The sequence below is a fragment of the Lonchura striata genome, chromosome 1A, assembly GCF_050655825.1.
Source record: "Lonchura striata isolate lonStrDom1 chromosome 1A, ASM5065582v1, whole genome shotgun sequence".
NCBI lineage: Eukaryota > Metazoa > Chordata > Aves > Passeriformes > Estrildidae > Lonchura > Lonchura striata.
This window is the reverse complement of record NC_140741.1, coordinates 65172614-65198745: the sequence shown is the minus strand read 5'-3', so window position 1 is coordinate 65198745 and position 26132 is coordinate 65172614. Positions and strand designations below refer to the sequence as shown.

General features: G+C 35.3%; 1 protein-coding gene across 23 annotated transcripts in view; it reads left to right on the top strand.

The window, feature by feature from the left end:
• MAGI2 (membrane associated guanylate kinase, WW and PDZ domain containing 2) overlaps window positions 1-26132 on the top strand; it is a 696944-nt gene that overhangs the window by 291095 nt on the left and 379717 nt on the right. For 2 of the 23 annotated variants that reach the window (XM_085569314.1, XM_077783656.2), the window contains exon 1: window positions 14293-25446. The exons of the other annotated variants lie outside the window; for them this stretch is intronic. The gene's annotated coding sequence lies outside the window, so the exon portion shown is untranslated. Of the gene's footprint in view, window positions 1-14292; window positions 25447-26132 lie in introns of those variants that run through there. 23 annotated transcript variants of the gene reach the window in all.

The following is a 26132-nucleotide window of genomic DNA, read 5'->3' as shown; positions in this document are numbered from 1 at the left end:
ATCATGGAATTGCTTTGATGCTAAAGGATGTGTAAACACATGTGATGGATGTAGATGGCTGTGCAATCCATGACTTTTGAACAGTCCAGGATTTCAAACATATTTAAAAGCAATTGTGGTAGTATTTGAGCATCCAATAAAATGTCAAGCACCTAACAGAGTTTCATTTTGTAAAACCTGAGCATTAAGTAAAAGCATTTTTATAAGTCTCTGTGTATCTTTTCAATCATGTGAGAGAACATCTGTTGCACTTTTGTAAGGATGAGCAACAAAGGTCCCTTTTCATTCCACTGATGTGCTCATTTTTAGGAAACACTGATGCTTTGAATTCCAAATTCCTCTCTTGTACCCTAAATTATGCATATGGACAAGGAAATTTAAAAGAAAACCAACAAAACAAAAAAAAAAAAGGACAAAGAATTAAAAAAAAAAGCTTTCGATTTTTCAATCAATTATCTGCAGACATCTTTCTTTCCTGAGGTACATTAAAATTGTTCACAAGTAAGGTACAGTAATCTGCTAGGCATATAAATCTGGGATAGTTGCCTAGGATTCCCTAACAGAAAAAGGTGATGCTGGAGGCTAATTTTCCCTAAGATAAGTACAAAAGCTAAGTAGAAAACATTGCCCTGTGGACATCCCTGTCTCTTTTTTGTAAGGCAGACTAGATGATTAGGTTATATTTGACATCTATCATTTCTGTTTCTAAAATTAACCAAAATTATAGCCCCATCTAGTCTGCAAATTGACATATCAATTTCTGTGAAGTAAAAGTGTTCCTCAATGTGAAACAGGTAAGATCTCCCTTAACATTCCTTTAAATTATCTGTTCTATTTCACGAGGTTCATCAATATAGTTTTGTCATCATATTTAAAACTTAAAAAATGAGATCAGTATTCAAAGATGGTTATAAGATCTGAATTCATACTTTTACAGAGACTAAAGCAACTTCAAAATTTCATTAATCTAATTTAGAACCCAGAGATTGGTCCTGATCATGCAAGCATTTTTCCTACTGATTCCCATTGTTTGCAGTTAGTCTTGCTAATTGAGAACTGTTTGCCTTGACCAGTCTAATATCGTATCCATGCCATCACAGAGTCTCTGAAATATTTATTATCAATAGATAAATTGTGGATAATCAGCTCAACATTGTGGGTGAAAGTTGAGCTGAAAGGTTTTTGCAAGTTATCATGAAACACTAAAGATGGCAATTTATCTATGTTCTCTGTAAATATATTCTGAAATTATGCTAGGAAAAATTCAGTCCTTAGATTGTTTGTGAAAAGTTTGTGTTGATCTTCTAATGCACAACAAAACAACATGCCCTCTTCTGGGAAGTGTGCAATTCATTGTTTCCACTCATAAAGTAATCTCAGACTTGAGAATGTGGACAGGTTTTTTTTAATGTATTAAATTTCCTTTTAAAATCTCTCAGTACAAAAGATCCCAGTAGCAATGAGCCTGCAAGCAGCTTACATGCTGCTTCTAAATAAAGCTTTTATTCCAGGCTCCCTTTTTTCTCACCTTACACACGCAGGCACACAAGGGACTCACTCTTGGCAGCTTCTGCTACTTTGTCTCCTAAAAGCAGACAATAGACTGTCATCCTAATTGTAAGCTCTTGATGTCCTATTACACCAGTGACAATTCAAGAAAAGAGAGCTTGCAAGCTTGGCAAAGGGTAAAGTCTCCTCTCCTGCTTCCTATTCATTCACTAGAAGTCTGTTGGAATCATGAGAAAAGAGGGATGCAGCTCGCACAGAAACATGAATATCATTCAGAGCCGTGTAGCAGCAGGTCTGGCAATGCCACACTGGCCACACTTTGAGGGACAGAGCTATAAACCTGTCAGGTGTTCCTTTTTCTCCCATGTACCATTAATCTTATGCTTATTATCAAGGCATTTTCAAGGACTAACACAACCAATTTCCTTCCACAACTGATATTTCTGGGTGACAGGAAGAGCCATCTTCCTGTGAATGTGCTTTGGTCTTAGAGGTCATTGCAGCATCTTGCAAAGCAGCAAAAATAGAAATGGGTCCCATATGTCACTGGAAATCTACTTTTCTGAAAAAAAAAAAAAAAGAAAAAAAAATGTTATTTATTTCTTTTTTACTATAATGTGTATGAACAGAAATAAATGCCTTCTGTTTGTGAAGTGTAAATCTTTTGTGAAAGTATTTTTATACTGCTAATTCTCATTGGCCGAATTTAGTAAGGAAGAATATTTGTTTTGGAGGATTGTTTTGGCTTTTATAAAAACTATTCCAAAACCTACAGAGATGTTGCAGGTATGAGAAAGGCATCTGGATCCTATTCCCTTTCTGTGCTACAACTAGACCATTAGCCGGTATCAGTCAGTCCAGCAGAGGATTGCACAAACACGGGGAGAAAAATTGTGGATGCAGACACTTTATACTGGAGTCAGAGAAAATCCTGAACACATTTGCTGTGGAAACCATGGAGAATCACAGCAGAAGTTGGTACCCAAAGCAATGCACCAGACAGGGCAGAGTTACATCTCTCCTGCTGACACATGCTGCTACTGCTTATCAGTCCCAGCTATTTAATTTCTTCTAACAATGTACATTACATTTTAAAAGGTGCTTAAAGAGGAGTATCAACGGTATCTAGAAATATCGCAAGCAAGGGGTTTAAGACAGTTAAGTTGCAAACACCAGTGCATACTCACTCTACCAAATATGCTTTCAGAAATGTCTTTTTTTCCTTTATATCATGTAGTATTGCTGGGAAATCAGATGCAAATAGATATCTTTGGGAAAGATGGAGAAGGAGGATATTATCACATTCATTTAAATAAAATGGAGTAAACACAACTGACATTTTTTTTCCTTCACTGCTTGATGTGGTATAATAAATCATCCTTGATGTTTCCCCATTTTATTATCATTATCTGTGAACAAGCTAGAAGTAAGTTGATTCTTTATCAGCTATGACATTCATCTGAAACACAAGACTAAAAATTCAGTCTCCAGAGGAAAAAATTAAAACCATTAGGGAAATATGGAACAGAATGCCTAATCAAATGATTATATTGGATGAAGGAAAACCATGATTTGCCAATGAAGCATTTTGCTTTGTAGTCAGAATTAACTTGGTAATTATAATGAGTTATTAATTTTTCAATTATTATTTTTAGAAATGTATTACTGTTGAAGAGAGTGGATTTAAAAACAACAGTGTTTTCAACATCAGGAAAAAAAAATGTACCAAAGTACTAAATAGAATTAAAGTTTATATGCACAAAACATAACTGTAACTCTTCAAGAAACATTAGTTTGCACCAAAACCAGTATTTACTGGACATGTGATCTGGGAGGAGTATAGAAACACTGTACAAACATGCAAGAACAGGATTAGAAATGTCAAAACCCTTCTGGATTTGAATCCAGTGGGGGATATGATGGCAAATAAAAAGGCTTCTGCAGGTACATCTGTAGAAAAAACAAAAATAGGGCAAACATGTCCCTGCTGCTGAACTGTGCAGAGTACCTGGTGATGAAGGATGTGGAAAAGGATGAGGTGCACAGTGTCTTCTTTGCTTTGGTCGTCACTGGTAAGACTGGCTTTCAGCAATTCCAGGTCCCTGAAGCCAGTAGGAAAAGTCTGGATAAAGGAATAATAACCCTTTGGGAAGAAAGTTAGATAAGGGAACAGTCAAGCAGGTAGGGCAGGATAGGATGCACAGAAGTGTGAATGCATCCCTGAAGGTTTTTGCCCAAGGGATTTGGCCAGTCACCACAAGGCCACTGCTTGAAAGGTCACAGCTGTTGGAAAGGTTCCTGAGGACTGGAAAAAGGCAGATACTACTCCTATACCTAAGAATAGAAAGGAGGAGGATCCAGGGAACTGCAGGCTTGCCTGCCTCACTTTAGTCATTGAGAAGGAGTTGGAGTGAAAAATCTTGGCAGCCATTACTAAATGCACTAAGGACAAGAAGGTGATTGGAAATAATCAATGTGAATTTATGAAGCAGAAATCAGGCCTGATCATGCCTTTGTGCAGTAAAATAACTAGCATGGTGAATGAGAGGAGAGCAGGGGATGATGTACATCTTGACTTTGGCAAGGCTTTAGCACTTGTCCCATATTATCCTCATGGACATGGATATCAGGTATGGGTTAGAGAAATGGACTGCAGGATGGATTGAAGACTTCTTGAACTGCTGGTGCAAAAAGTTTTAATAAACCTCCCAAAGCCCAGCCTTTGAGGTAAATCTGCAATCTGCAGGGTAATAACAAAGCAACAAAAGCATCATGCTTAGCAGGTGTCTGTGAAACTCAAAACAGAATTTATGGACAGGCTGGTGCAATACAGAACGGACTTTTTTGGGGGTAGATGAACAACCTACACTTAAGTTCAGAGTAGTAAGATCTTAAAGAGCACCTTTGTGCTGGCATAGGGATCATGTGGTTTGTAAGCAAGCTTGGGAACTTGGTTGTGGGACAGGATTTTTCCTGTAAAAGCACCTTGGTCAGCTTTGGGACAAATCAGCATGTTGAACTAGCACAATGCATGGAGAAAGAGAGAGAGGAAGAAGCCATGGCAAATTTACTCTGCACTGACATAAACTCTGTCCCTTTCTCAATGTGAAACAATAGGAATAAATCAAAGAGCAAGATTTCAGGAACTAGACCACTATGTGGTGATGGTTGCAAAGAAGAAATTTTTGTACTGCAAATACATCCTAAATTATCTTTCTTGTATTTATAGAGTAATTATCTTTCACCGTATAAATCACTTGACACTATACAATAATGTTGAAAGGAAGAGCAGTTTAGGCAAAGTCACACTTCTCACATGGAAACAGGGCTGCTTTGAAATGTTCCCATTAGCTTGACTTTTTGCATATCAATTTTAAATTTTACTAAGCAGAGAAATATTCCCTTTGAAGTAGTGTATCTAGATCTATATTTTGTTACAAACAAGGCTAGAAATAATTTTGTGATTGATTGATTGATTGATTGATTAATTAGAACGGTAACTAGAAGTAAATTGATATTAATGTTCAAGTGAATTTGGTTTGTTTTTCTGTTGTTGGATTAAGTACTAACTATATAAAGGGAAATTGCTTTGGAATGTATCAGCTGACTTAAAAGGGTTAACTGCATTTCTGGAAGGGCAAACCTATTTATTTCCTTATCTGTCTTGTTCCAGAGAAAAGCAACTGGCATGGGAAGTATTTTCTGACTCTGGCTAAGCTGTTAATTAGAACACTTCTCAGAGACAATGGATTTTGTGAACAAAGTGAAACAAATCTGTGATTAAAGAGAGCAATTCAGAGTAGTTAGGTATAAGTTTTGCTTACAGTTTCCTGCATACTATAATGTAAGAGTTTCTGATTTTTAAAACATGCATTTTTAAAATTTGTAGATGTGTATTTAAATATATATTTTTAAAATTTGTGTCTTAGTTAGAAAAACACAAAAAATCTCCATGTATAGGCATAAAACAATAAGAGCACAAAATATTTTTGTTTTCTTCTTTTTCACTTAAATGTGCACATCCATAACACAAGGCAATGTTAAGGCAGTGATAGTAATAGGCTTAGCTGTTGGTGACTTTTTTCTGAAAAATAGTATGTTTCCTGGAAAATGCAGTTCAGGGATTAAACTCCATGTGATCTTTGCTTTAAGTTCTTAGATGAATTACAGAGAGGGAAGGGAAACATCTCCTTTCAACTTTTTTTGAAACTAAATATTGCAGCTTTTTTATTCCAAAGTATAACATTGAGATACCTATGTATAAAAGTGAGGTGTGGTGGGTTTTTTGTTTTTGTTTTGTTGTGTGGTTTTTTTATGTTTTTGTTTTTGCCTTTGTTTGGTTTTGTTTGGTATTTTTTTTGTTAAGTACCCTGGAGAAAAAATACTTTGTTTTTGAGGTGACCTCAGACGTGGTGGTGTTACATGAATAAAAAGGAGCAGAACACTCAATTATCACAAAAAGTAAGAACTATCATGCTAGGAGAGAAAGAGATGTCCAGAATTTACTTGACTTTGCCACTCTCATGTAGTACATTCTGTATGAAAGCTGGGATTGGAATTCTGTTGTTTCTACCTGAAATATTCCTCAGAATTTTAAGTAGTGGGATATTGGGTTTAGGCATTCCTTTGCATTCTGGAAATCAGACTTTGTTGGAGCTAGGTAAATGAAAACAATTGAATAAAGTGCAGGTCCCCTAAAAAAATTCGAAAATAATGTGGATGGAGCTTGTAATGTTCTATTATTACTCTGCTTTTTCTTTAAAGAATTTCAGTGTCTGTAAACCTTATCCATTTATTTTTCTAGTAAAATTTTCTTAAATGGGAGACTTCTACATTTGTTAACAAAGAGCAAAAATTAAATCTCAATTCTTTATGCTCAGTTATTGCTCTTAAATTAAAATCATGCAAGACTGACATGTGGATTGGCAATATGAAGAGATCATGAACTTTATAGACTTGGTGTGGAAGCTGAGGTGCACTTCCATTTTATGTCCAGCAGCTCTTCTCCAACCAGACAGAGCAGTCTGGGGGGGCATTGTGAGAAGCCATGCAACTCTTTTGGGTTTTATTCATTATGTGATGGCATAAATTACAAGGCACATTTGCAAAAAGAAACAAAACAAACAAAGAAACAAAAAGGTAGTGAATACTTAATTTTGCTTTTGTAAACCAAAACTGATCATCCAAAGTATTAGCTAAGGTCAGTGAAAAGCATTATTGCTCAACTCTTCAGAAAACAGCTGAAGAGACCTTGATCAGTGGGTGAGAGAACCTCACTCTTAGACCCTTTGAGTTTCAAAAAAACAACCAAATGTAAGACCAAAACACCTACTTCCTTCCTCCAATGAGCCACAAATCCAGGGTGACCTACGTAGACTGGCAATTTAATATAAGCAAGTAGGTTTTAAAGCACTTCATTTAAAAAAATATTGGAAATTTTATGTAAAAAAATGATTAATGCAAAAAAACCTCAAAACTACAGAAAGGAGAAATAATTTTGTGGTTTGAAATATAGTCAAGGAGAACTTTCAAAATCAGTCCTTTAGTAATCTCACAAATAGTTATATTTTTGCATTTGAATATACAACCATTTAAAATATTTTGCATTTGCAAAACACAAATAAAACACATAATCCTGATGGGTTTCACCAGTAAAACCCACTGCTTCTTACTGGCTGGCTACTTGCCATGAAAACTACAGACTGACAAAGAAATAAAAAAAAGTTTATTAGTGAACAAGAAAGGTTTTACATATACTGAGGTCAAATTCATGCCGTATTGTCTGTGTACTACAGGTATGCATCTAAGAATTCTCATTTCTCTTTTGATGCAGACACTATAAATAACAACCTCTCATATACAGGGTGGGAAAGAAAGCAAATACTGAATACCATTCAGACTGAATAAAATAGCTGAAGAAAATTATGCAGAAAGATAATCATGGGGCATGACTTTTAAGTTTATTATGTGTATTACTTTATTCAAGTTTAGCTAGAGAAATAAGCTGCTTCTTGAGGTGATTGGAGAGTTAGAAAATCAAGCATTCTTCCTTATTCAGAAGCAACACTATATGTTGCACTAGTTTTGAAGCACAAAACCACTCAGTGTATTGATTCTATTAAAGAAAAAGTGCATGTCCCCAATATATACACCTGGTTCTACAGCACTCTTGATGGCAGTATCATTAAAGTAAATGCTGAGTTTTTCTTTCATCAAAGAAAAACCAATCAAATTATGACTATAGGCTGCAATCTGAAAGGAATTTGCTTTAAACAGGATTATCCCAAAATCTGTAAACTACCTTATATGTGGGAACTGCCTCTGGAACCAGCATTATCCCAACTGGAGGATTTTTGTTATCAAATGAGAATAAGGCTTTTTTTTCCTGTGCTCCTGCTGCCCCTCCAGCACAGTGACAGAAGGCCAGGAACATCTTAAGATGTACAAGACCAGTAAAAGTGTGATTTTGGTATTTTGGTACTCACAGTTGGTGATGGAAATGCAATGTTGGTTTGGGTTTGTTTGTTTTTGTTGTTTTTTTTTGTTTTTTTTCCTTAACTTCAACATTGTCTCAAACATAAGCTGCTACATTCAATTTTACATCATTTGTTCCTACTGGTCTTAATGGATCTTGAAGGTGCCTGATTTTAAATGGTATCTCAAGTACTTAAATAGGTAATTTTTCACTTTTTGTTGCAGTGAGTAGGTAAGTTCAAAGGCTGGTTTCCTGTGGCATTTTCCTTCCTAGTTATGGAAGAAATTAGAAAATTCCCAAGTAATCAATCTACTGCAAGACATCTAGTGATAAATTTGGAAATGTGACACATTATATTGCTTGACAATATTCCTTTTTACCAGATAAACTATTAAATGAATAAATTTGCTTTATAATATCTTTAGCAACTTATTCAATTACTGAATCAATCACTTATCAATCAGTAATATACTGATACCATACCTGAACTGCTAGTTCACCTAAGATCCCAAGCTACAATCAGTTGGTCATTCTTATCAATACTTGTATTTGTTAACTTACTCTGCATCACCTATCCACCTCTGTCTTTACAGAAGAAAACACAGAGATTTCTGTTTGTCCTTTAGTCTCTTGCCCTAGAATGAAAATTCAATGCACTCCTTTCCTTTCTTACATTTTCTCAGGCGTGTTCACTTTTGCTGAATGAGCAAACTTTTTTCCATATAGCCAGTTTCTTCCTTCAAATCTAAAAGTTTTGTTTTGCTCTTCAGAAAACTGATGTGTTTGCATGAAATTTTACACAGTAGTTTGTCAGCACTTGAAATAAGAAATACTGTACAACAAATTGTCCATACTGAAGTAATGCAGTTACAGTATAATTAATGCAGCTTTCAGGGCTCTCCTGCCTTCATTAGTGTGTAAGAATATTTTCCATTCATAATTCTCTCCATGACAACTCATAAAATGAACAGTTTGTGCTCATTTTGTGCTAGTACTCGTTTTGTTTCTCAGTCATCCAAGACCATCTGCACAATCCTTTTACTCTAAAGATATATATTTCCATTTCAAATCAACTTGCAGTTTGCTGAATATAGCAACTCAAATACTATGATTGAAGATCTCTTCAGATAAACTCAAATACTTTAATTTCTTCTTCTAAAATTCCTGTGGACTAGGTACTTCTTCCAATACTATGCTCTTTCTTAAGTGTGTATAGTCATCTAATTTTGTCTTTAATTCAGAAAGCCCATAATGATTTGCTGTTTTCCATCTTGAGATGAATGGGTTTTAAAGCATAGATCTCATGTTTCAATTTACACAATGTTATTTCTTCTAAAAAAATTATATCCCCAAATCCAGCTAAAGCTGGGAGTGAATTCAGACCTAACTTTCTAAAAGAAAAACCCTTAACTGGTTTTTATTATGGTAAAAACAATTTTCTTAGAAAAACTTCCTTCTTCTGAGGCTGCACCATTTCCTTTCATGACAGCTGAAACTGACAATAGTGAGAACACATCTGCCCCTCCAATATATTTTTCTGTCGTTTTTATCTCTTTTTCAAGAATTTGGTACTTCTGAACTATGTGTCCTTAGGTAAAAAAACTAATAGGATGAAGCATTTTGAGATAGCTCTCAAAAAAATATAGGACTTTTTTGCTATGTAAATGCTATACATTTTGACCATTTATTTAAAACTTTGTCCAGGATTTTCTTTTCCAACATGTGTCTATATTATGTCTCATGACTTATTTTTTTATTGGTTGCGTTTGTTTTTTTTTTTACCTGCAATTTAAAAGCAAGTTCAGTGATTTAGGAATGGACAAGGGCAGGCATATAAAATCATATAAAAAGAAACTAAGCATTTCAGTCATGAACACAAGCATCGGGGGGAAATCAAGTAATATTTATATATTTCACTGCTCCATAACATCCAGCTCAGATTCTTACTTAAATAATAAGCAGTTCATTTTTCCATGTTCAGGGACCAGGCACGTTCTTTCACAAAGAGCCAGCAGCCCAGCACACTCCTTCACCATTCAGGCTTCATGCTGATCATTAAAAACCCCCTGCAAGGAGCCTGAGGTCAGGAAATTTTGGCCCTGTATAAATATTCTTTCAAAAGTAGAGATCTGTAAAACATCTGCCTTCTTTTTTGTGCTAAGAAGCAGTGTAACACACAGAGACTGATGCTATTTAGGTTTGAGAAAAACTAACAATCCATCTCTCTTAGAATCTTAGTAACTCCAGCAATGGGAATTATAGGAATAATGGGAACAATGATTACTCTTCTGCTGTAGTCAGGAGTGGAAAAAAACCTAATTCTGCCTAATTGCAACACTTACTCAGCTTTCAACTTCTGCAACACCTATATCCACCTTTTTCAACTTCATATCTTGTATAAAAATGGATTTGCTTTTATATTTTAGCATTCACACATCTTCACAAAAACAAAATTAATGTTTATGAAAAGTAGTCCAGTGTATTAATTGAAATATATGAGTTACCTACACATCTATATATTTCCTTCTGTAGCCTTATTCACAAACTAACCACTACTGCTTGGAACTGTCAAATTTAAACTGTGGGAAATGAGGAAATATAAAATTAACCTTATCTCTGCCCTTGCTAATCCATGGCCTGCCATATATAATTTACATTCTGATTTTGCAGATAATATAGAAGAATCATGGAAAAAGCACTTTGCTTACTTCACAGAAACACTTTTTCTTCCTTTTAACTCATTCTATAATTTACCACTCTGCCCTTACATGCACCGCCTTTGGAGATGGGCTGTCACAGATATTCCCAGTGGCTTTTGCAGAGGTAAAATTGGAGTGAGTTAGACTGAGCTGTCATGTACTGTAATTCTTTATTTTATGCTTTTCAGAAGGCTTAATTTTTCTAAAGTGATGCTCTGTAAGAGATACTAAGGAGAGTCATAAATGTGTGTTAACAATTTTTTTTTATCAGAGAATGTAATTTCTTAATGTGGGAGGATATAGATTTATATCTGATTTCTGCCATGCAGGAATATTGTCTTAAGATTGAAAGACTAAAGAAAACATAGAATCCTCCTTCAGCACCAGCAACAAAACAAAGAAAAACACAACCAAATAAACCCCACAAAAGAAACCTCACAAATTAACCCAAACTAAAAGAAAAAAAATTAAAAGAAAGATAATAGAACTATTTGGTAACTCAAAGGCACCACACATGCAAATTTTTCACTATCTGAAGAGGCAAGGGCATTTAGAAAGGTTCTGAGAATCCTGAGATAAGGATATATCTAATAATATTTTGAAGTTTTTGTAGTAGATACTGAAATAGTTTGCTGAACTATTTTGTCCTGATGATAATGTAAATGCCATAATTAAAGCTGTCATTTGGCATAGGAACATGGATCTAGTCATGGTTTGTGTCTGGCATGATTATGAACTATGGACTTTTAGATTTTGATGCATAACCTTGACTATCTTCCAAACAAATATCATAAAAATGTCCTAAAATGTTATCGATTTCTACATATGGGATGATGAGTGTTGGATTCTCGGCACAATTATAAACTTGTCCTATTTTATCTTAGTTTTCCTTTTTCTAATTAAGTGTAATTTACTATACAATGATGGAAAAAAAGCTCCATCTTTACACCTCCAATCCTGCAGATTACATGTTTTTTATTAGTCAAAGAACTGTTGATACAGAGGTTGTACTCATAGAAATTCATATGCACAAGTCTCCCACAATTATCCCCTGTACCTTATGAGAATAATTAAGCCCCGCAGCACTGTTAAAGGCCATTCTGGTTTCATAAGCAGGTAAACTGAGGCATTGCAGTCATGACTTGCTTAAAATGACACCATTTTAATTATAACATTATTGGTGCAAGCCAGGAACTCTGACTAGCAAGTGTTTGATACAAATTGTAAGAAAATACAACATCCATTAACCCAGACCAACTTCAACTAGAGCCACACTTCTTTATAACTTTGTACTACAAATGTTTCACTTGCACTAGACTATAATGGTTGTTGATGTTTATATTTCATCAACTACATCAGTTCCAAGTAACTCTTTAAGGAAGTTCAGCTTTCTAAAGCCACATCATACATCCCTTTTTATACACTCATATTTTTCCCTTATTTCTTTCCATTGAGTTTCCACCCTACTCTGCAAAACCTTGTCACTTGGACCTTTGCCGGGCTGCAGACCTTGTCACTGCAGAGTGCTAAGCACACTTTAAAATTCTCTTTCCTTTCCTAATGATTTGTTTCATTAGTGACATTCTTCAAATCAAATGTACCTAATCCATGGTTCAGTCTACTAATAGGAAATCGGTTCAGTGAACAGGGTTTTATATAACAAAAGAAGTGCTCACTTAAAGAGTACTTTTAATACTTTGTTCATTGAAAAAAATGCTGACCTTCAGATTTTTCTGTCTTTAATGCACTGGTGTTTCAGTTTGGATTTAACTGTAAATGAAAGCATTCAAAAGCCATATAATCCATCGATCTCATACTTGCTGGAGCATTAGTTCCATGGTATGTGAGATTTTATTTCTTTAAATTTTTTTCTGCTGTAATTATGTCAGCTGTGTTATTTTCAGGCATACCTAGTACTGGTGTCTTTTCTGTTGTACTTTTCCTAACCAAGGCCCAAATGTCTACTTCATTTCATATTTTTTAATTTTGGAATTAGTAATTGCAATCCCAGCATCTGAATTCATTTGATGGGAGGAGGGGGTGTCTTTTTTATGCTGTCAGTATTTCAGGGTTTGGACTGTTGGGGCTTAGGTGTTCTGCTCTGGCATTTGGATATCTAAAGATATTATCATCTTACTTGATAGACTGTTGTTGTTTACACAGACTTTTAACTATTTCTTGAGACATTTCCTGAGACTCTTCTGTGAATTCTGTCACTGGAATATGTTTTTTTATTTCTCTTTCCTTTTAAAGAGGGTATAGATATCAGAAACTACAATAGACTACAGACCATTATTTTATCATCCCTCACATCAGTTTAACTAACTGCACAATTCAGTGTTCTGAGGAAATACCAAAATCTGCTGTCACCACCACCACCACTGTTAGCTCAGCAGGCTTTCAAAATTATTAATCTATTGTTAATACTCCAGAAAGGGAAAATGATGGACATTAAGGTCAGAGAATGAAAACAAGAAAGAACAATTATGCCAAAAAAACTCTGTCTTGAAATTGGAACAATCTGAGGAATTATTATGCCAATTAAATACATTTATTAATTTGTTTCTTTCCTCAGGGAACAACAATTCCACAGTGTTATTGATTAGAATATTTAAGTCCTAAAGTAAAAAAGCCTTTTTACTGAGTCATGTCATGCTTCTTTTATTCCTTCATTTATAAATCTAGTAAAATAACCTCTACCTCACAGAACACAAATGACCTTGTGTGGCTCAGCTATCATTAAATTATTAATATAAATACATTTTATATAGAAGCATGCATGGTGATCAGATTTCAAGGAAAGTAGGTTTCCAACAAAAGAAAGTGAAAAGAACCCATCCAGAATGTAAGCAAGAATTATATAACATGATTTTTTACTCTTAATATACAATTGAAGAGCTTCTTTCTTATGATTTATCTCATGGATTTTCCATTGCTCTTCAGTGGGATACAGGTATTCTTTGAAAATCCTAGCCACAGAACCATGAGATGTGCATATTTGCTATGTACAGATCCATAGTTTTCAAAAAGGACTTTCAAAAAGGACATAATTTTCAAAAAGCATATTTTCTGTCACTACTCCTAGAAGTGATGGTCCAGCTCATCACTCATCTCTGACTATTCTCTTCCTTCACTCTGGAATATATAGCTCGTGAAAGGAGATGCATAGATGGCATGCATAGATAACCATGCCCTTAATAGGAAGGAATTTCCTCCTGATACATCCTGCTCTACTTCTAAAAGAGAGGAAAGAAGCAATCCAGACATTCATTATCTAGTTTTCAATTCAGAATACACTTTATCTGACTGGAACCTGGTTTAAAAGAAATGAGTTCTCCCCATTCCAGTCATCTGTTTTTGCTGTTGTGATGAAATTCCAGTAACACTCAGTAGCCTGTGCTACTGGCAATAAGATCTTTTTCTTAATTAAGGAACTCTTCCTTATCTAGCACTACCTGTGAAATAGAATATGTTATGATGTGAAAAAGTTCAATAGCAAAAAAAAATTCCAAAGCTCAATGTAGCATCTGCAGTACATCCCAATACTGATGAATTCTTCTTTTTATATATATATATATATATATATATATATATATATAAATATATATATAAATACCCTTAATATTGTATATATGAAAATTGTTGCCTGTGCCATCACTGGAATCAGATGCAAGGCAAAAAATCCACAAGTCCTCTTATGACTCCTGTGGGGAAGATGAGACCTGCAGTAAAGATCTATAACTTGTCAAATTTCAGCTCTCATTTTGGAGTAGCCATATATAAATTGCTGCTGTTCTACTCTTTCGATGAAATGAAAAATCCTTCTGTATCATATTTTAATGGAGTGGTGAGACAGAGATATTTGCAATACTGTATTCTGTTTGTATTTTTTCTCGCTAGGCTACAAGATTTTGACAATACTCAAAAGTTTGTTCTTAAAGGGTTGAATGAATATGCACTGAATTTTGGTATGTGTGATCTTTTTTCACAAGAATTTTTTTTTTTTTTGTCAGTGGAGAACAGTGAGGTAAACTGTGATATCAGAAATCTTGACATATATGTCAAAAATTGGTTTCTCATTATGTGAAGGTGTTCCATAGAATACAATAAATACAGTAGAAGAAAAGTAAGATTAGGCTCTTGGTGTTCATTCTGACAACTGGATACAGGCCTGACACTCTGGAAAAGGAGTAGTTGCAGCTACCTACCTTCTAAGGAGACTGTAACCTGTGTGCTTTGGATGCCAACTCACAGCTGTAAATCATAACATTTCCACCTAAAGTGTCGTTAAAGATTGGATGTTTAGTATTTCTTTTTGACTTTCACATATAGCAACTGCATTTGTTCTTCAGTATTTAGCTGTTACTAATGTTCCCACTGCATAGGATATAAGACATAGGAAACCTTAATTTTCTGTAGTTGTACATTAGGAATTCCTATTGATAATAGCCACTACCAGTTAGCCAGTTCTAACTTTCAGCTCACATTTGAATTCACACATTTCCTATAAAATCTTTACTTGCCAACTTTCTTTTGCCAAATGTAGGGCTTCTTCAATCCAGAATGCTTTTAGAAAAAGAAAAACTTCTTTAGGAGGTTAAAAAAGTTGCGATTTCCATCAGAGTCTAATTATCAAAGATTCTTCTAGAGAAAAGATTTTTATTTGTGCTAGGATAAAAAAAAAAAAAGACATATAGAAGTAAAATATTATTTATTAGGAGCATGCTGTACTATTTTTGGTTTCCATTTGACATTCAGTCAGTGCCTAGAGAGTGTGGCATTATTTGCTCTGCTTTTGAATTTGAAGGCATGGGGTGTCAGTAATAATAACAGATCCTGCCTTGCAATGAGGATGGTTTGCCCTCCTCTTTCACTACATGTAGGACCTGTGATTTTGTGCTGAAGAAAGAGCTTCTTCAGCCCAGTGAGCTTCATAGAGTCTAAAATTCTTATAAAAACTTATAAAGTTAGTCTGCCAGACACACTGGTTTTTATCCTCAGTTGCCAGTTTATGTAATGACCTACATGTTAGCCAAATTGAGTTCTGAGTGATCCAGAGCAGGGCTATGATTCATTGATGGTGTTTGAATATGACTGCATTTGTAGGTACCTTTGACTTACTCTTTGCTAAAGTCTTTTTTCTTGTAAATATGTGGAGTTTACTCTTCAGACCTCCCACTAAATTTATATCACCTGATTTTCCTACTTCGTATTAATAAGTGCTTTGACTGAATGTGGATCTTTGGCAAAAGGTGCCTTGGAGCCACTATAAACAGTCCATCACAGCATGTCAATGGTTTGGCTGTTTTGTTCTGAGGATTTCTTTTTTTCATATGTCTGAATCTTCCAAATCACATTGCATGAGTTCTTTGTTTATTGTGAAGGAAGAAAGGATATTTCTTCTTCTGATGGAGGGGCCAGTGCTGAGGATGCACTCTGAATTCCATATAGCAGAGTAAACCTACAAAGCCATATATTGAAAGAGAGATGTGAAATATATTTTCTGAGCTCTCATGGCTTTTAGAAAGAAATAATGCTTCCATGATGCCAAATCCACAAAAAGGCTCTCTTATGAATCTTGTGGTTGATCTCCATAATGTGCTCATTATTCAGGCCTTCCTAATTCCCCCTACCCCTTTTTATCTTCACAAAAATTCTAAAAGCTTGATAGGTTGAATAAGACTATTGCATTATAAAAATAATTTGAAATTGTCCATTGTGCTCCAGCATAGTTGGGGAGAAGGACACTCAGAAAAATTCATTCTGTATATGCCATACCCACATTCTCCTTTCCTTCCTTCTTGCCTCCCTCTCATAATGCTACTAGAGAAACTTGGTTCTCCTTAAGAAACCAAAATATAAAAAAAAATTGCTGAGTTACACCAGCGAGTCTGTACTGACTTTTGGGAATCACTCTTGATTTATATCTCACTGAGAGTTAATTAAACTCTGAGGCTTAATTAGACCATTTAGGAACAGTTCTGCAAGGATATACCATGTGGCTTTGTGCAGGTGAATAGGTGCAGTGAATGGATTGGGCCTATTCACCCTTGTAAATTTTTACAGAATCAGTTTTTTAGTTATAATTTCAAATTTTAGCTATTCTTTTGAGATTTGACAAGAATCTGAAATATTAAAATGTGTTTAATAAATGCAAGATTAGTTACTACAACTGCATTGTTATGGCTGTAATGAACTACTTTTTATGACTACAAACAGTAATTTCTGATTCAGGATTTCTAAAATAAATTTTCTAACAATAAACAGTGTGAAAGAAAGCAGTGTATCCAGCCAGGTACATATTAAAACAAAAAAACTATAATGCTTGATAAAATAATTATATCAAATGTCCCATAATTATATTGTCAACATTAAAGATAAGGCAGCCTTACAAAAACAAAAACAAAACAAGCAAACAAGCAAACAGAGACCAACACACTTTGAAGAATGAAAGGGAGAAAATTTTGCTTTAGAGAAGAAAGTTGCTGCGACAGTAAATGTCACTATAAAAGAAGAATACAATTTGAGGAAGAGGAAGGGAAATATGGAGCAGTCATAGGAGATGCAGAATGAGAGAATATAATGAGAGGGCAGGGCTGAGTCTGTTTCTGTGTCTGCTGCTCTCCAGGGTCCTGAACTCTGAGAGCCGCCGGGTTAATCAGGAGGAACAGGAAGAGGGGTCGTTTCAATAAGAAATCTGAAGTGAATGCTGCCAAAATTAATGAATAAATTTAAATGTTGGATTAATATGTTTGCTTAAATAAGAACATTAATCAATTAATTAATTAATTAATTAACTTATTTATTTATTTATTTGTTTGTTTGTTTATTTGTTTATTTATTTATTTACTTATTGCAGTAGGGATTGTTTTGTACATCCTGTGCATTTCACTATGGTTCTTATGGGGAATGTGCATGTTTTTGCATACTCATGCACAATATTTAGAAAAGACTTTGATGTGTTCTGCTGACACAAGCTTCCCATTGTTGCATTCCTTGTGCATTAGATCTAATCAGAGATATGCTTCCATTCTGCTTTTCATACTGAGTTAATTCCCTCTTCCAGTGGGCAAGCACACCACAGAGTGTTTCATTTACTTGTCATGGTGAGATCAGGAAATCTATTGTTAATTATTATGGTTTCAATTCCCAACTCAGCTGCCTATGTCAGATGTGCCACTGTGTGAGTCTTTGACTATTAATGACTAGATGGAATATTACTATGTACACTATGAATATGAGGCTTTTTTTCTTTATTTAGGCAAAATTTTCTGGAAAGAAAAACAATCAAAATGGTACCAGAAAAGCCTCTTACAGACTTGTCCAATAATTGATTTCAATACAGAACTATCAGTTTTATGTGTGCATATAAGAATCAAGTGATACAATTCTTTGGACTTCTAAAATGCACATAACATACAAACATAACATTTAAAACACTGCATGAATACAGAGGTGGATACTATTAAAAACAATAATAGCAGATTCATATAAATGAGAAAATATTATTGTACCTAGTTAAAATACTGAAAGTACAATTAAAATTGTAGCTATCATACCTCATACCTACATATAGATAATTTTTTAATATAATTATTCTGAGTAATTTAATGATTGTCTTTGTTAATAGAAAACAAAAAATCCAGAATTTCAATTGAAACTCCTAGCCTACAAAAGCCCCAATGACTTTCCCATATCTGAAGTTTCAGAGTGGAAGAGCAATTATATGAAAAATGCTTACCTCCTCTTCTCATACAACACAACAGGAGGGAGGGAAAGGAAAAATGTGTCATAATTTCCAAATGTTGATTTTCCCCAGAACAATCATATATAAAATTTGAAATCAGCTACTTCCCAGTAAAATATTGTTTGTTTCAGAGGGGTATTGTAGTCTTTGGTCAGTAACCATCAGGAGTTACAAGAGTGAATGTGTTCCCTTTCTGTAAATATCAAGCTGTGGATATGGACTATTTGTGCAAAAAGTATAGACCTTCCATTTTCTTTTTCAAAGGTATTATAGCATAAAAACTTTACTTATTTTAAACAAGCTATCTTAATATAGCATATACAAGCAGAATACTAAAATGTATTTTGCTTTCTTTTTTGACTTCCTTTATTTTAACATGGCATTAAATAAATAAAGCACATTTTTATAGTTCCAATTAATAGGAATATAATAATTTAGTAGACTTAATGCTTTAAAATTTTGTTTTCTTAATTTGCTATTAGCATTATCTTAATCCAAAATTTGCAATAGAAGTTTTGAGAACTGTTTTAGAAGAGGGTTGTATCATATACAGGGACTAAGGAGGATTGAGCAAACATGCAGTTGAGCAAATAATCTCTAGCAGGTAATAACTTGGAAGCACAGTGCAATAATACTAGTTTGAGAAGGCGCAGTCAAGAGTCTTGGTATTTTATAATATTACATCCATTCCTCCTGCAACTTTAAATTTTCTTATTATTTCTGCTTCATTCGTACTACTAGTGACACACAGGATTAAAAAATGTTTGCTAAAATGTAATTTAGCTCTTCTTAAATCATGGTGAAATAACATTTGAGTAAAAACATGGTCATGTCATATTAACTTTGATCCAACCACAGTGATTTTTCAAATTTACACCTTAATTGACATTTACAGATCAGGAAATTATTTTTCTCTGTGAAGAAGTTTTACAAAACTTATTACACTTGGCTATTTAACAGAGAAAAAAATCAAACTTGCAAAAATAATATTTTTGTATAAAATTGTATTTAATCAAGATATCACTTACATAAAAGGAGAATTGGTAAAATATTTGACCAGTTTTCATAGATTTAGGTAATTGTCTTTGCAACATACTAAGTGCTTTTAGCAAAAGCATTTGGTATCTTTATGGTTTCAGGTCTTGAGTTGGATGACAGAGCACTAGGGAGCAGTCAGAAAGATAGGTTAAGGATTTATTTTTATTTAATTCTTTCACATAACTTAAACACTTGAAATCTAGAAAGATTCTTTCTAAACTATTCTATCTTCTCAAAAAAACAAACAATTTTTTTTCTATCTGACAAAAGATAGTTTTGCATAATTCAAAAAATGGTATCTTCCCAGTTCCAGAGAGGGAAACTATCAACACATGGGCAAAGTTATAGGAGAATGAAAACATTCCAACTCTAGCTTCATATAAAGTAGGTGACATGCTATAAACTCAGACCAGGTAGAGATTTAAGTTTTGCAGTCAGTGCCACCAGAGTTGTGTGAACTATGCTGCTGTTTAATAAAGAATGTGGCATCTCATTCTATGGGAAGAGGGGAAGAGGTCCTCTAATAAGAGAAGTGTGCAGAGTGAGTCAATCAAATGCCATTGGAAGAAGAGTGAACCCTGAATAAACCAGTAATTGACATCTTGTGGTTACCTCTATTGTAATTCAATTAAACTGTATTGAATTCCAACAGGGGAAAGCAGTGGGGGCACAGATCCTCGCTGCCATGCTGCCACAGACCATCCTACTGGCAGGCACTGGAAGTCAATTAAAAAACTTACTTATCCAAAATAACACACTTAATGAATACACTGTCTGAAGAGGACTGTAATTATCTTCTCCTTCTCATCATGAGCCTGAACAGGCAATAATACAAGCTCAAGGAGAAACAGTTGAACTATCCCAAGAAAGTTAAATTAATATCCTCAAAAAAATAACCAGGCATTTTTATGGGACTTTTTTTCCCATCGCTACCCACTGGCTTCTGCCGAAGTTATTAAGGCTACTGTGTTTAGCAGTTAGATGAAGACACTCAGTCTTCTCTGAAATACAAGTTTCAGGACTGGTTGGCAATGTAATCTTGTTAAACTTTTACTGGAAGCTGTACATTCCATTCCCCAAACCATCCACAAGTTAAATTTTATGGAATTTATCTGAACCCTGTGCAATGTTTGTACAAGGGAATAAGTTTCTGCTCTACTGAGCCCTTATGAGGCTGCATCTGGTGTGCTGTGTCTGGGCTCCTGGAGAGTCTTGGCACAGTTCTGTGAACACAGCTGGGGGACTGGAGCATCTCTCTTATAAGGAAAGCAAAAGCTGAGGGAGCTGGGTCTGTTCAGTCTTGAGAAGAGATGACTGAGAAGGGACCTTAAGAATGTCTGTAAGTATCTGAAGGGAGGGTGTCAACAGGATGGACCAGGCTCTTTTTGGTGGTGCTGGGACACTGGAAAAGAGCAATGGGCAGAAACTGATTCACAGGAAGTTCCACCTGAACACAGGGAAAAGCTTCTTCACTGTGTAGGTGACCAAACACTGGAGCAGATTGCCCACAGAGGTTGTGGAGTCTTCCTCACTGCAAACAATAAAAAAAGATCTGGATGCAATCCTGTGCAATGTGCAACATGCACACAAGGGAAAAAAAAGCATGGACGTTCCAGCAGACTTGATGGTGAATTTCCTCCTCACTGTTAAAGGAATTTTGTTACTTCTATTTTTATCTTTCACCTGTTTTTTTAAAGAAGGGAAAGTTTCCATAATTTCTTCTTGTAGCTCCCCATAATTTGACAAGGAAAGGTTATGAATTCCTAAGGATATTTGTGTTAATGTAGCAAATCACCTCTCAGGTCTTTCTGCCTGTTTCAAAGTCAAAGATAACAACTAATTCATTCTATGGAAAGGCCTTCTGTAGAGGCTTTCTGTAGCACAAGTTACAGACCACATGTCAAAAGGCTTATTTATAATGTAACTGGATTCAGACCACATCTCTATCTCACCCTTCCTTCACTTTCTTTTTTGTAATCTTTAACCTGTGATGACAAAGGACTGTAGGTAAAGCCAAACCCCAAACCAAATCTACCTTAAAATTGTTGAATTTCTTGATTATAATTTACAATATTTTTAAGGGTGGAAAATACTTAAAATACTGTAAATGTCATTTTTATGTGGTTTGCCTCATTATATAAATCAGGTGTGTAACTTGTATGTACTTGGATATTTTTACTCATCGATAACAGGGATCTCAAGTCAATAGCTGTTTTCTTCCTTTAGCACTGATTTTGAAACATAGACTTCCCAATTCTGCATCTGAAGAGAAATGGAAAAAGAAGCCACTTGGGCCTGCTTGCTGCACAAATTCAAAAAGACTTCATAAATACATGACATACTTGTTTTCTTACTGATTGAATATAGTTTCATTTTTAAGGATATACCTTTTGTACTTGCATATAAATGAACTGTTAAAAAGATGCAACCTATTTATATGGCTTTTTTAGGAATAAATCCAGCCTTAAGGCTGATATTATTATAACTAAAATAGGGATTTTTATATTGTTATTTTATGTAGATATATGCATTATTTTACTGTTTTGAAATTAACATTGCAAATATTGAGACTACTTCTCTCACAAAGTAGACCATTAATTTATTTTTGTCATGCCTCAATAATTTGATTATGTCTGTGTTGTTGTTTGAATTAAAGCTCTAATTTTTTTAAAAGTATGATTTAAAATCAGTGATTCTTCTGGGAAACTCTCAAATTCCTCTCTAAAGATTTCAGGAGATAAACTTAATGATTTAAAAAACTGTATTTATTTCCTGAATAAAGTATTAGCTTGCATTGATTTATATTACTGATTTTTATTTTATTACTGATTTTTATTTTTTAATTCTTTTATTACTGATTTTTATTTTGATAAATACTACTGCACACAATTTCCAAAGCAAAATTGTTATCTGCATGGTTGAGATCGGTTTTCATCCATATTTATTACATTATTATTAATTGTTTTATTAATTGTGTATACATATCTATACACATTAATTGCATACCTACTTGCATGTATACATACAGCCTTTAGATAGAAGATTTGCCTCCATTTCTTCCAGTGGATTAGACCTGTACTTACAGCATCTGAATGTCTTGTTCCTGTCAATGTGTATGGCAGCCCAGACATTATAAAAGGCTTTTTTTGGAAGCCTAAAATCATTGCTCTATTTCTTAGAAATGAAATTACTTTCTTTTGAGGGTTGTAAACCATACTTTGCAATAGATGGGTGACCACAGCATTTCATTGTTGAAAAGCTCTACTGTAGTCAGCTTTGCTAAAGTGAGCATTTTGATGACTGTAATAAGTGTGCATAAGATGTGATCTTCTTGCTTATCAAAAAACTCATCATATTCGGTGGGAGTCCTGTGCAGAATGACACAACTGCATTCTAGTAATTGACTACATTGGAAATTTTGTTGAGCAGTCCCATGATTTACACACTATTATAACTACTCTTCAGTACCAGGCAGGGTAATTTGTGTCTACTTGCCTTTTCATCAATGATCGTTTAGGCCTATTTTTTTACTAAAAACAAGTTTTATGTTGACTTTACAACAATACTAAAAAGGTTGACAGTATCCAAGCTAGAAAACACCAATATATATAAATGCAATTCTGAGTTCTGAAGACATGTAGCTTGCCTGGCCCTGCTAGCCTCTCCAGGTGGCTTACTCAGCTGGCTCACTCGTATCTGACCCATTGTAGCCAGGGAACATCACTACTCTGCTTGCAATATTGTGGATTCAGGAGGGTGAAAGGAAAAAACTATTAATAGAGTAACTACTGGTGGCTACACAGAGTGCCCAGAAGAACTGCAGAATTCCACTTGTAACCAGAAACTTAGACAACTGAGATGTAGTTTTGTTCTGTCTTGTGTTGGTTCCGATGGCCATCATTGGGCCATCTTAAACATTGGGATCACCTTAAACATTTTGTAGTGTTAAGTGTGCAATAGTTGTTAGATATCTTTCTACAAGGATGTGCTTACCTGGGCATGATGTGTCCCACTTCTGACATTTTTTTTCACTATATAATTAAATGAAATATAGAAAAGCTAATGTCCAGTGATTTTTTTTCCCCATGAAGACTGGTTTGAAATAGTGACAGATATATATATATATATACATGGGAATTTTAGTTTTAGAAGCCCCTTGGAGTCAGTAGTCTTGGCTTCTGCCAAAAGCTCATGGACTGTCACAAAAATTTTTGCTATGATAAGAATGATGTGAAGTACTCTTACTAAAGCATTACTGAAAAGGACGTGTCAGGGTTAAAAACCATAAGTCTCTGAAAGATAGAGTTGTTTTTATCAATCCAGTTGATATACTAATAGCCTAATCATATGGTGAAGTGAACCCATGATCTCTCATATAACACTTTTCCCTCAGTATCCTCAAAGAAATACAGGTTGCTCCTTTGTGTACTTACCAAAATAATTACATTACATCATAAGAGTGATAGTACAGAAAGTAAAGGTGGAAATTGGGTTTGTGTGTAGTGGCAGAGGAACTGAGGTGTCTGTGGACAGATCCACAGTGAATACAAGATGAGTAAATGGTTATTTGTTTTATTGCTGGAAACATTGGGAAGTATTAAAGTGCCTGTGTTGGATGATGGATGGATGAGTAGGCTTACTGGTTTCAACATGAGTCTTAAAGAACACAGACATAGGAAAATGGGTTTAGATTTCTTTTGGAATAGATGATACACTATATCTACATATTTAATTTTTCAGAAGGACTGATTAAATGTGGATGCCTACTTTACCCTTTGTGCCTAGTTTTGCAGGTGTTTCGTGTTTGGTACCATTTTATAATGAATGCATAAGCAATATTTTGAGTGAAATTGTGGTCTCATTAAACATGATAGAAAATTTTTAATGGAAAGTGGGGTTCTAAATGCAGTATTTTATCAAGACTCACTGTGTGTTTCCTATAAGATTTTCTTCTAACATATTGTCTGCAAGTAATTCTGATTGTTGCAATGGTATTTGGGCATTTCTTATTACTTGGCAATAACTAGGATTCTCACAGAATCTGAATTATTTCAGTCTTCTAGAGCCTAAATTCCAAAGCCCTGTACCGTATGGTAGCTTTAATCAGGGTAATCCCAGAGAGCAGGGCCATTGGATAGCCTGCAATTCAGAGTCAGTTTTAAATGTAATGGCCCTTACATCAAAGACACTTTGGATTGCAATATAATAATATGAGTAAGGAACTAATAATTGTTTTTAGTTGAGTACGGTCCATTTACTGATGAGAATTTGAATATGGCTTCAGCATAAATATTTAAATATTGTATTCTAAAAAATGTACAACTGGGAAGAATATGTAAAGGAATACAGAACCAGCGTAGCAGCTAATAAAAATTATGTTTATTTGGGAATAAGCCCCTGAATAGAAGTGTCACGGTATCCAAACTGTGTATGATTATTGCCACTGAAAAGTTTAATTGCATATCCTTGCGCCGTGCCTTCTTGTGTGGATTGCCAGCGCAGAGCTGGAAAGCAGAAGGACGCCCGATGATCTCCTCCGAGCCCTATTTCCCTCCGCGCTTTGTGATGTAAATGGCCAGTTTGGATCCCACCACGGATCCCTGCGCTCCGTCGCCGAGCATCCTGTCGGTTTTCAGGCGGAAGATCACCTGAGCGGCCCCGCGCTGCCCTCGGCGGGTCGCGGCCGGGCCGGGCTCGGTGCGGCGGAGCCGAGCGCTCCGGCGCTGCGGGGGCGGGGAGCGCGGCGCCGGGAGCGCCGCTCTCAGCCCCGGAGAGAGGGAAAACAAAAGAGCTCGGCTGCAGTTTTGTGTTGCTGTGTCTGGCTTAAGCGGAAGATTCGAGACATTCGTGCCGAAAAATCAAAGCGCAGCTGAGACTACATCTACCGGGGAGATAATTTCCGTCCCCAGAATGGGCTGGATCCAGTACAGGTGGTTTGCAGATCATGCGAAGACAGACGGGCTGAGAGCCATGGAAAGGTGGGATAAGGCGCTGCCTTCTCTTTCTTTCCTTTTTTTTCCTTCTCTCTGGATTTGTAAAGCAGTATAGCTGGAACCTGAGTCAGGGTCACTTAAAGAGATTAGATGGGATTTAATCCCACAAAACAGAACCAAAATGGGAGGCACTACTGTGTTCAGACATAACTGTGTTCAGACAGATGTTGAACCCAAACTTGGGCTGAGTTGGACTTGCTGTGAGCGATGCTTGTGTAGCTTTTGATGTTGTCTTTGTTTAGAATAGTTCCTTCACGAAATACGAGGCTTTAGGACGAGCTGCATGCCTCTGTAACAAATTGACTGTTCCAATGCTAGTAGATTTTTGCCAGAGAAGCTGCAAATGAAGGCTTTGGAGGTGAGTTTATGGAAATAGGAAGAGCTGTTGACTTTTAATTCCTTGTGATGCAGGCATGGTTAGAAGTTGAGCTGTGCTTGTTGTTGTACATTGTCTGAATTGTAACAATGGGCAGTTCAAGTACAGCAAGTTTGAATGGTGTTTCTTCAGCAATACGAATGTATTTCACTGGTATGATGTTTGGTTTTTCACAGAAGGCAAATAATTTCTTCTTTTTTTGAGGAAAAAGCCATTAGATTTTTCTATATGTCGAAGAACAAGAGCAAATTAGCATTTGAATGGTTGTTGTTAACACCAGCGTGCCTAAACATCT